Raw genomic sequence first — 11,276 nt, 5'->3', positions numbered from 1 at the left:
TTTTTTTTGATGCCATATCATCCTGGTCAGATTCATTCTCCATAAAATCCATATAGCGTGGATTAGGCCTGTGAAGTTAAACATTCATATTACTTCTCAATAGGACAACACTTATACAATTATTTAAAATTTCATCATTAAGCTAACCTCTTCTTCCTTTTTATTCTTTTATCATGGCCCTCTTCATCAGAAGTTATTTCCGATGTATGGCGATCAGAATCCACATACTTTTTTTAGCCACTTCTGTGCTTTCTCTAGGGTTTCTAATAATATAGATAATAGATGATAGATAATAGATATCTTCAGCAAAGCATAGTAATCAGAGCATGGAGATAATAAAAATTAAATTATTTGCATTCCATTCTTACCACAGTTTTTGAGCAGTCGAACAGGCTCAAAGAGTTTCCATCCATCTTGTACAGGCTCTTTTCTCTTCACTGCTGCCTTTAATTTTGTTTGGTTGTAATTTGGCCAATAACACTTTTGTTCAAAAAGCCAATTTTCTGGGACAACGTCTGAGCTTTTGTCTGGAAATTCTATCAAAGCGTAACACTGCTTCACTTTATCCATTATTGTCTAGGAAAGATAAAAGTGTGTCTAATTAGAAGAATCACTCTAAACCTATAAGACTCTGGTTCATCTTGGAAACACTTCATATTTTTTTTATGAATTTGGAGAAATTTCGGTCACTCCATTGACAGTCCAACTAGCAAAAATTTCTAGATCCAAAAATGTAATGTTATCATTACATTGAAAGATGAATTCATTTGAATAAAAAGGTTTAATCAAAGTCTTCTGAAGAGACACAATCACTTTACATGACAGACAGATTTAATTGAACCATAATAAACATTTATTAAAGCACATGTACAGTGCATTGCATAAACTCAAGTGCTTGTGTGTGTGCATCTCCCACGAGCCAATGAGGTTTGTTCTAGTGTGTTTGAACTTACTTTTACAAAATTTGAAGCACTTTCTGTATGTTTGTTAACCAGTATTTACAAAGAATTGAATAAAAGCATCAAATCTATCCATCATTTGAAGTGATTGTGTCTCTTCAGAAGACTTGGACTAATCCTTTTGATCCATATGGATTCATTTTCCACTGTTAAGATGACATTTTTGGATCAAGAACGTTTTTGCTAGCTGGACTGTTAATGGAATGGCTGGAATCTCTCAGATTTCATTTCACGATTCATATGTGTTTTTAAGATGAACAAAAGTCTTATGGATTTGGAGCAATGATAGAATTTCCATTTTTGGGTGAACTAACCCTATGATATAGTACTACCAATTTTGAATAAATTATTTCTGCTTTTTCAATATTTTATGTTTACTTAAATGTAAACACTTTTCCAAAAGCCTGACACTACACCCACCGTATGTGCTTACTGTGCTGAGCAAATGCTTTATTTGCAGTGGAGAAGGGGTATTGCGAAAAACCCATTCTCATTTTCAGGAAGAAGGACATATTTTTGTTCCACACTGGACAAAGCTACCAATTCAGTGTTTTCTTGCAAGACGGAGACTCTGTGACATCCGATTGCAGAGGAGTCGCACGGGTAAGTGTAAAACGATTCCGTTTTTCGGAACCTCTGACACACTAAAAGGAAACTTTCATTCTGTTTGATTATGTGCTTAATTACAGCAATGTCTGTGTCGATTTGAATGCAGTTGTCTCCTTGTTTAGTTGACAAAACACAATCAGAGAAATGCGCCTTCTTAAGCTCATTTGAACTTGATGAGAGACGGGATTCATCATTTGATTGGTAAGTTTGCTAGCTGGACTGTTAATGGAATGGCTGGAATCTCTCAGATTTCATTTCACGATTCATATGTGTTTTTAAGATGAACAAAAGTCTTATGGATTTGGAGCGATGATAGAATTTCCATTTTTGGGTGAACTAACCCTATGATATAGTACTACCAATTTTGAACAAATTATTTCTGCTTTCTTCAATATTTTACGTTTACTTAAATGTAAACCCTTTTCCAAAAGCCTGACTCTACACAGCAAGAGGGCCGAATGCTTTATACTCCTCTGCAAGATGAATAACCTGGTGGACATTGAAAACAACTTCGTCTGTGCCATACAGTCTGCTGTAATGTCTAACAAATGACAAAAGAGCCTTGTTGGCAAATTCAGTCATTGGAGCAGAGAGGCCAGGACTGAGCAGCAGAAACATGCCAACAAAAAAGAGAAGAAAGTTGTCATAAATTTTGCTTTCGACAAATCCTTTTAAAACAACGGGTCTCGTTGTCCCCACTGGTCCAGTGTATAGCATGAACTGGCGGAACTCTGTGGCCTTCCATCTATCCACCTCTGTCAAAGAACGAGGCTTCCTGGCAAACTCTTGGGGCATAAAAGCACGGAGAGCAACAAGTCTGTCCGAAATCCCTAAGCGTGTCCGCTATGGTATGCGTGACGTAAAAATCGTCATCGGAGAGTGTGCGCGGAGGTTCCGCATGCCTCCCATTTTTTGTGACCGCGCGCGTATGCTTTCGGTAGTATAAATACAAGTAGTCCGCGTCCGCGCTGTCCGTGTACGCGTCCGGATTGCTCATGCGGAAAGTATAACACAGGCTTAAGTGTAAAACGATTCAGTTTTTCGGAACCTCTGACACACTAAAAGGACACTTTCATTCTGTTTGATTATGTGCTTAATTACGGCAATGTCTGTGTCGATTTTAATGCAGTTGTCTCCTTGTTTAGGTGACAAAACACAATCAGAGAAATGCGCCTTCTTAAACTCATTTGAACTTGATGAGAGACGGGGTTCATCATTTGATTGGTAAGATTCCTTTGGAAGCATTTCTGAAAGTCTTTTGACAACCTGCTGTAAAGGACGATCTGGTTTTCTTACCAATCGTTTCAGTTCTCCCAGGTAATTCTCATATGGAAATGCTGATATATTATCAAGAGGGCCGAATGCTTTATACTCCTCTGCAAGATGAATAACCTGGTGGACATTGAAAACAACTTCGTCTGTGCCATACAGTCTGCTGTAATGTCTAACAAATGACAAAAGAGCCTTGTTGGCAAATTCAGTCATTGAAGCAGAGAGGCCAGGACTGAGCAGCAGAAACATGCCAACAGAAAAGAGAAGAAAGTTGTCATAAATTTCACTTTCGACAAATCCTTTTAAAACAACGGGACCAGTGTATAGCATGAACTGGCGGAACTCTGTGGCCTTCCATCTATCCACCTCTGTCAAAGAACCAGGCTTCCTGGCAAACTCTTGGGGCATAAAAGCATGGAGAGCAACAAGTCTGTCCGAAATCCCTAGGATATGCTGTGATGGCAATCTTGTTCTAAGGTTTTTTCCTTTCATCCACATTTGTATTAATCTCCTTGTCACTCCGAGGCAGCAGGTGTGCATGTAATCTACCGGGAACTGGGTTACCATTTTTACTAGTCCGGTCAAGGGGCTTAAGCTGTTACTTAAATGGTGTTCTTCATTTTTCATCATTTCATAATCCAAGTCCGTACGTAGTGGAGCATCCGTTTCAGGATATGTCATTTTATTTGACTATACTCCAGTCTGTGAACATTTGTCACAACCAAAATAGCCATTGTGAGACTTCACTTGTTTAACAAATGCTCGTGCAGGGGCGTCACAAATAAAGGAGGAGACAGCAACTTTAAACCGAGTACCATTCTCCACAATACCTTCATCCAGAACCACTTTCAATTCTGCAATGAAATCTCTCAAGTACTCCCAGACTGAGCTTGGTTTACTGTTGCCACAAAACAAACCAATTATAAATGGAGATTGTGTTTTATCACAGTCAACTGTTGCAAGAATTGGCCAAAATCGTGTTCTGGAGCTTTTAAACAGGGGAATGCCATCAATGTTGAACTGCACAGCAAGAGTTGTTAAAGGTCCCATGGCATGAAAATCACTCCGAGGCAGCAGGTGTGCATGTAATCTACCGGGAACTGGGTTACCATTCTGTACCAAGTCCGTACATAGTGAAGCATCCGTTTCAGGATATGTCATTTTATTTGACCATACTCCAGTCTGTGAACATTTGTCACAACCAAAATAGCCATTGTGAGACTTCACTTGTTTAACAAATGCTCGTGCAGGGGCGTCACAAATAAAGGAGGAGACAGCAACTTTAAACCGAGTACCATTCTCCACAATACCTTCATCCAGAACCACTTTCAATTCTGCAATGAAATCTCTCAAGTACTCCCAGACTGAGCTTGGTTTACTGTTGCCATAAAACAAACCAATTATAAATGGAGATTGTGTTTTATCAGTCAACTGTTGCAAGAATTGGGGAATGTTAAACAGGGGAATGCCATCAATGTTGAACTGCACAGCAAGAGTTGTTAAATTTTTGGGATACTGGAGATGCGGCCTAATATGTTTTGCAAGCCATTTACTAGGCCAAAATGGTAATATTCACCATTGCAAATGTTTGCTATGGGTACCTTTGACTGTGTACCAAGAAGGGTCCTTGCATCCTTGGGCAAATCAGGAAATTCTGATTTTAAGATTGACAGTAGTGCTGTTAAAGCTACTAGAGGAATGCAAAAAGTCGCTGCCCATGTTTGCAGTTTTGTTTGCAACTGATTAAGTGAATTGTTGCTACTATTGTCAGATTCTGCATTTGGTTTGACTGAATCAGAGATACTACCAGGATCAGAGGGAGTTTCCGAATCAAATGAAAAATCAGCGTCAGTGTTTTTTTCCAGATCACATGAGTTCTCATGTGGGGGCGCAAGAGAGGAAACTATATTACAAAAAGATGAGAGTTCTCTAGTTCCAGAGTTTTGACTCTTGTGACCAAGAACATTAAATTCATTAGTGTTTTTAGTTTGTGTTTGGTATTCATCCAAAATCTCCTTTTCTATCTGTTAAAGTCTTTCTCCTTTTAGTCCAGTAAGACATTGTGATATGTGTATGTGTGTGTTATTGTCAGTATTTTGTACATGTATCGGGCTATATACAGATCTATATTTACAGGGATATTGTTTCTATAAAAGCTAGTTAGTGTTAATGTTAAGTTGATGTGTTGGGAAGTGTTGTGTTTGTAATTATTACTTGCATCTCGTGGATGTTTTTTCTTTGGAAATGCTCCTGAAAGACAAAAATAAGAACCGTAAATAAGGACAATAAAGAAAAAAAACAAAACAAATTTTGTTGATTTTAAATCTGCCTATTTAATTAAGCATTTTGATTCAACATGCAACTTTATTTGGAGGCTTCTTAAAGGAATAGTTAACCCAAAAATGTAAATAGTAATAAAGTTGCTTCAATTCTAAATGGAAATGTTCAGGAATGTATGGATTAAGAATTTAACATTTTGTGTTCCACAAAAGAAGATCACATGGTACTGTCCCATTTTGCATGGAATTGATGTAAAATCTTTCAATTGGTGAAACTTCTACGCTTTTATCATTACCTTTCTGGGCCATTTATCTTAATTTAAAACTTTTAAAGGGTTTAGCTACTGAAAATGAATTATAAAAATGAATGACCTTCATGGACCAACATTGCACTTAGAAGAAAATGGCTTTTTACTGTAAAATGCAGTTGTGTTGAAGAGTGGAGATTGACAACAACATGGGTCTTTGAGAGTTTGAGAGGATGAGAGTTTTCAGAAGACTATATGCAAATACTGTCTTTATCAAGACATTTCTGTTGATTAGCTTGCCGTATGATGTAGCTTTAATAAATCTTTTAGTATTAATCAGTAAAAATATACTTACAAAGCTAAGATGCCCTGTGTTTGGATGGCTCTTATAAGAGCCTTTGGGGTTTATTCAGCTGCTGTTGACAAACAAATTGGAGAAAAAGAAGAAACATAACTGAATATGAGTTGTATATTGCTTTATAAACTAAAACGTATTGTTTTGTTTTTTTACCAATGATTACTGACTAATTTTTCAGACAGTGAAGAATCTGTATTTGCCAGGTTTTGTGTCATATGAGGCTAGTTAGATTATGACAAAATAGAATGTTTTTGACTGAAATACTTGATTGTGACAGGAAATTTGAGGTTTGTACAAGTTTGTGTGAAGTTTTGAAATTGTGCTTATAGTTGTGACAAAACAATGAATTATTTCATGAATTGTGTGTTAGCAATTGACAAAAATGCAAATGATAATTTATGTAAGTAAAATGGTAATTATCTATGCATGGAAAGATAGAACAAATATTTACTACTTTTTCCCCAACCAAGGGATATTTTTAGCAAAGTACTGTCAAACACCAAAGTGACAATTGTTTCAATATATAACTGTCTGTTAATGGTATTATGTAATGGGACTGGCCAAATAAATTAATTTATTAAGTATTTACAATATATACACAAAATGTTAAAACAATAGTAATAAAATAATAATGGGGAGAAAATGACGGCTTTATTTTGTTATATGAAATGTAAATTTATGCATGTTGTACAGTAATTTTGTCCTTTCAGGGCCAGTTTACACTGTGGTTCCCTAACGCAGGTTGTTTGTTTGTTTGTTTATTCGTTTATTTACTTTCTTCTGGTGCCCCGCCTCTCTCCTCCTCATTAGCATTTAAAGCTACAGACACAGAAATGGCACGTCCTAAGGAAAGCTCATTGTGGGACTGGCTCGTAGTGGCTGAAATTCTGCACCAAGGCTGAATTTCGGGAAAGAGACTTCAGATACAGTACTATGGACCACTTAGGCCTATATAAAAGCATCCAAAAAGCAGCATGTCATGGGACCTTTAAATTTGTAGGGATACTGGAGATGCGGCCTAATATGTTTTGCAAGACATTTACCAGGCCAAAATGGTAATATTCACCATTGCAAATGTTTGCTACGGGTACCTTTGACTGTGTACCAAGAAGGGTCCTTGCATCCTTGGGCAAATCAGGAAATTCTGATCTTAAGATTGACAGTAGTGCTGTTAAAGCTACTAGAGGAATGCAAAAAGACGCTGCCCATGTTTGCAGTTTTGTTTGCAGCTGATTAAGTGAATTGTTGCTACTACTGTCAGATTCTGCATTTGGTTTGACAATTATTTCGTTAGGTGGCGGTATAAACTAGCGGTGCTTCGTCCGCCAATAGATCTCGCCAACATGCTTCGGTCTTTTTACACATGACAGCAGGTCGCAGCGGTTATTGGACTTTGTTAATGGTTTAAAGCGCTTAAATGCTGAGACAGGTAAGCATTTTACTATGCTCTTATTATATCCTAATGTTTTGACAAATCGGCAAGCTTTGTATATCGAAATTATCGACATATCGTAAATGTACACATCGGGATATGCATGTAGCAACGGCATGCGATAACTGAATGATTTTATACTGCATTCGTGTATCGGAATCGGTGAACGGCTTCTTTAGTATTTATGACTGGAAAACTCAGGAGAAAATTTTGATACCCGGGCGGGCCATAAATTTTAAACATGGTGGGTGAGGGAACGTAGTGACGGTTACGTTTTATTTTTCCCCACAGCGTCTTAGTTGCTTTATTTTGCCGTAACGGTCATGTATAATTGTTTGTATAAATAATAATTTGATGCGTATTCTATTTATTTTAATAAGTGAAAACTTGTTGACAAACTTAAGAACCGTCAGCAAGAAGACTCTATAGATAGCGTGGTGGTTGTAGGCTATGTAGAGTAATGTCAATACGGTTGTCAACAAATGAGATGCTAAATTTTATTCAAAATTCATTGGATATTGGTTGAATATCTTAAATTAAAACTTTCTACTACTCCTTTTTTCTTTTAAATTATCTATCTAAACAAATCATATCTTTAATGGACAATGAGCCAATGCCTTGTATCTCTACATAAAACACAAAAATCTTACAGGTTACAATACATTTTGCTGTGGGGTTAATACAAAACATGAAGCTTATTTAAAAAAATAATAAACTATAAATTTACCTTCATGGTCCTGTAAGACAAACAGTTGTCAGTTAAAAAACAGAAAAGTAATGCTAAATTGCTAAGATAATCTGTTAAAAAATACAGTAATTTACTGTTAAACCTAACAGTCAAATTCACTAAATTAAACAAGTGCATTTCACTCACCCAATAGTGAAAGTTCATTGCTCTTATACGAAAAAAGTTTTGAAAACACAGTAGAATAAATGTTAACATGTACTGATTTTTTTATTTTTATTTTTTTTATTTTTGTTATTTAATGAATGTGAAGGAAATGTTTAATTTTCTGTTGGGATTTGCTGCTGAGGACAGACTAAAACATGTTGATGGTATGCTGCATGTTGCTTTATTTAAAAGTCATGGTAGTTGCTGATGCAGTGATGTTCATGTATGTATGCTATTGCTATAGCTAATGGTTGACAAAAAACGTAAGTTAATGTTTTTAGGTTTATTTATTTTGCTTAATTCAGTTGAGTTTCAGTAATAATTGGGCATATTTTTTGTATTTATAGTGCATATGAGGTCAAAGCAAACAGATTTCCAGAAAGAGACAACATCTTTTGTGCAAAGGACTGACTGGAGTTTATTTTAAATAGATTCATAATTAAAGGGTCTTTTTTTCTGACCCTAGAAAACTGGCTACACTGGCTTAACTGATCTAAACCAAAATACTGAGAAGGTGTCAGGCAAAACATGTACTTACAAAGCCAAAGATGCTGATGTGGCTCTTAAAAGAGCCTTTGGGGTATATGTAGCTACTGTTGACAAAGTTGAAAAATAAACAAAGACAATATTAGATATTGCAAATCTCTGTATGAATTAGAATGCATGAATAAAAATGTATAGGCCTACTTACAAAGCCAAAGATGCTCTCTGAGATGTGGCTCTTAAAAGAGCCTTTGTGGTGTATGTAGCTGCTGTAGACACAAGCAAAAAGAGAGAAAAAGAAGAACAAATATGAGTGAGATATATCTGTACAAATTAAAATGTGTCTGTACAAATTTAAATGTTTTCAGTTTCATCAGTGATTATTGATTAATTAGCATGTTATGATGAATCTGGCAAATCAGAGATGTAGGTTGACTGCTACTATTTTCACTTACAACAATCAGACAGCAATCTACACTGAAAAAAAGAGAGAATAATAATTATTTTCATGGTAATAATCATAATAATTAAACCTTTAATTATTACAGAAATGTAATTATTATTGAAATTAATTTAATAAAATAAAATTATTATTATTATTATGGTTGTTACAAAATGAGGGATGACCGATTTCATTATAGAGTTCTAATCTATACAGGAGTCTCGTCTCTCTCTCTCTCCAGGTGCACGCGCAGCGTCAAACCTGTGACAACGCATTATTTTCCATACAAATATAAACAATGAAGATATTAAGTATAATTGGTCTCTTTTTAAGTAACGTTAACATGACAGATTACTGAAACGAAAGAGCGTCTCTCAAACGGAGCGGATTGGCTTCATTAGCAATGACGTCACACTGATGTAACGGCATTTAACGGCGCTTATGAGCGGACTGTATGTAAAAAGACGGAAAATCGTTGTCTGTGTAAAATGTGATACATTTATCGGAAAAGACAGTCCAATTTTTATAACAATTTAATGGGTTTCATAAGTAAAAACGGCTGCTATTTATTTTAGTAGTTATAACCCTGAGACAAACGAACTGTTCCCTCAGACTGTTTGTTAGTATAATAACTTTAATATAATTACATTTTATTACTTTTTTTCTAAATAGTTTTAAATGTCATTTACTTTTGTTGTCGGCCTGTACTTTTAAGAGTAATTTAACTAAATTGGTTAAGTAAAAATGTATTCACCTCAGGAAAACGCACTGCTGGGGATGTCACTCAAAGGGGAGTCAGGTGTGCGCGCGGTGGGCACAGACCCCGGCACTGTGACGAGAGGGGCGGGGCCGAGAGCCGTGGGAACCGAGCAAGGTTGAACCTTAAACCGCATTGTGACTAGTGGGGGCGGGGCCGAGAGCCGTGGGAACGGAGGGAGGCCGGTGGAGTAATTGATGATGAGCTGCACCACTCACCGGTCTCGGGTCCCACGGAGGAGCTCCGGAAGGATAAAAGGAGGAGTTATGACAGTGAAAGACGAGAGAGGACCAGGGCTGGATTTTATTTTGTGTTTTGTGTGCGGCAGTCGTCCGCGAGGGGCTGCCGCTTTACTTTCATTTTGTGTTTGTTTATGTTATTATTAAATTGTTTAAATGTTCGTCGGTTCCCGCCTCCTTCCCGACCTACAAACATTGTTACAGACACATTGCGTTAACTTAGCATTAAAGGTAAAAAAAGATAGGGTTACTATATAGTGCGTGTTTGTGTTTTACTATACTATATTCAAAGCAATGGTGTTACCAAAAATATAATGGTCATATCATTTTTTTTTTACTTCTTTCTTTTCCTCCCAGTTTGAGAGTCCCTCTTTGTTAAATATAATTGAGCAACCCCATAGGTGGCGATGTATGCAAGTCGCCATTAAGCCAATGGATGAAGAAGTGCCAGTCACGCTGAACGCGAGTCTCCTCACTGTCGTTGATGGTTGAGAGGTAAGCATAGTTTGATAGGTGGAAATGTATGGTTTTATGATAGTATGTTTGTTATTGGTGGGATTGTTGTAACATTTTTAAAAGTGAACTAATTTTAAACCGTTTTACCCGACCATGTGTAGTACCGCGTTTTGCAACCAATCGCGGTGCAAAGCCTATAAGTTAGCAACAGAGATAACATTTGATCCCAAACCAACTCCGATACATGTAAATGCATAGCACAATTCTTAAAGAAAGTATTTTTAAGGTTTATAATAATTTCAGAAATTTAAATGTATGCAATACTATAAATCCATTAAATTCCATAAGTGATCTAAAAACATCAAAGCATGTGCAAATTATTCAGAAAGTTATTCCCTAATCCTTGTGCAATATAGAGAATATTATTCAGAATAATAATATTGCCTTTTGCTATGAAAGGGACATTTTTTTTAAATATTAGTGTGTGATAATGTCATATAGTTATTAAATTGCTTTGATTCATAGGGATTAAACTAATAAACTAATTTTACTAGTTACTTTACCATTTGTTTTAATAATGTTTATTTACAGTGCAATTTATTCTGCTTACCTGACTCGTCTTTATATGGAGGCCACCATGATCTATACAAATCTAGTTGTCTCTTTTCTCAACAAGGTTGACTGTATTCTTGTATGCCAAAAACAACGATATTGAAGAAAAATGCGATCGAGATAACTCGTTAAATAATGCAATATTTGATATGCACTACAATACTGCTTAAAGTGTGTAAAATAAACTTAAATTATATATACATTTAAAACCTGAAAACTCCATAACTCACTAGATGTT

General features: G+C 36.1%; 1 long non-coding RNA gene across 1 annotated transcript; it reads right to left on the bottom strand.

The window, feature by feature from the left end:
• Window positions 1–8,765: 8,765 nt before the first annotated feature.
• LOC107692852 (uncharacterized) lies at window positions 8,766–9,792 on the bottom strand. The gene is made up of 3 exons (XR_001634679.1): window positions 9,729–9,792; window positions 8,984–9,009; window positions 8,766–8,801 (listed from the first exon to the last, which is right to left on the bottom strand). It is a non-coding gene; the product is annotated as an uncharacterized LOC107692852 (long non-coding RNA).
• Window positions 9,793–11,276: the final 1,484 nt, after the last annotated feature.

The sequence above is a fragment of the Sinocyclocheilus anshuiensis genome, unplaced genomic scaffold, assembly GCF_001515605.1.
Source record: "Sinocyclocheilus anshuiensis isolate Anshui unplaced genomic scaffold, SAMN03320099.WGS_v1.1 scaffold1344, whole genome shotgun sequence".
In the NCBI taxonomy this organism is placed as follows: domain Eukaryota; kingdom Metazoa; phylum Chordata; class Actinopteri; order Cypriniformes; family Cyprinidae; genus Sinocyclocheilus; species Sinocyclocheilus anshuiensis.
The sequence above is the reverse complement of the archived record's forward strand: the minus strand, read 5'-3'. Positions and strand labels throughout refer to the sequence as shown.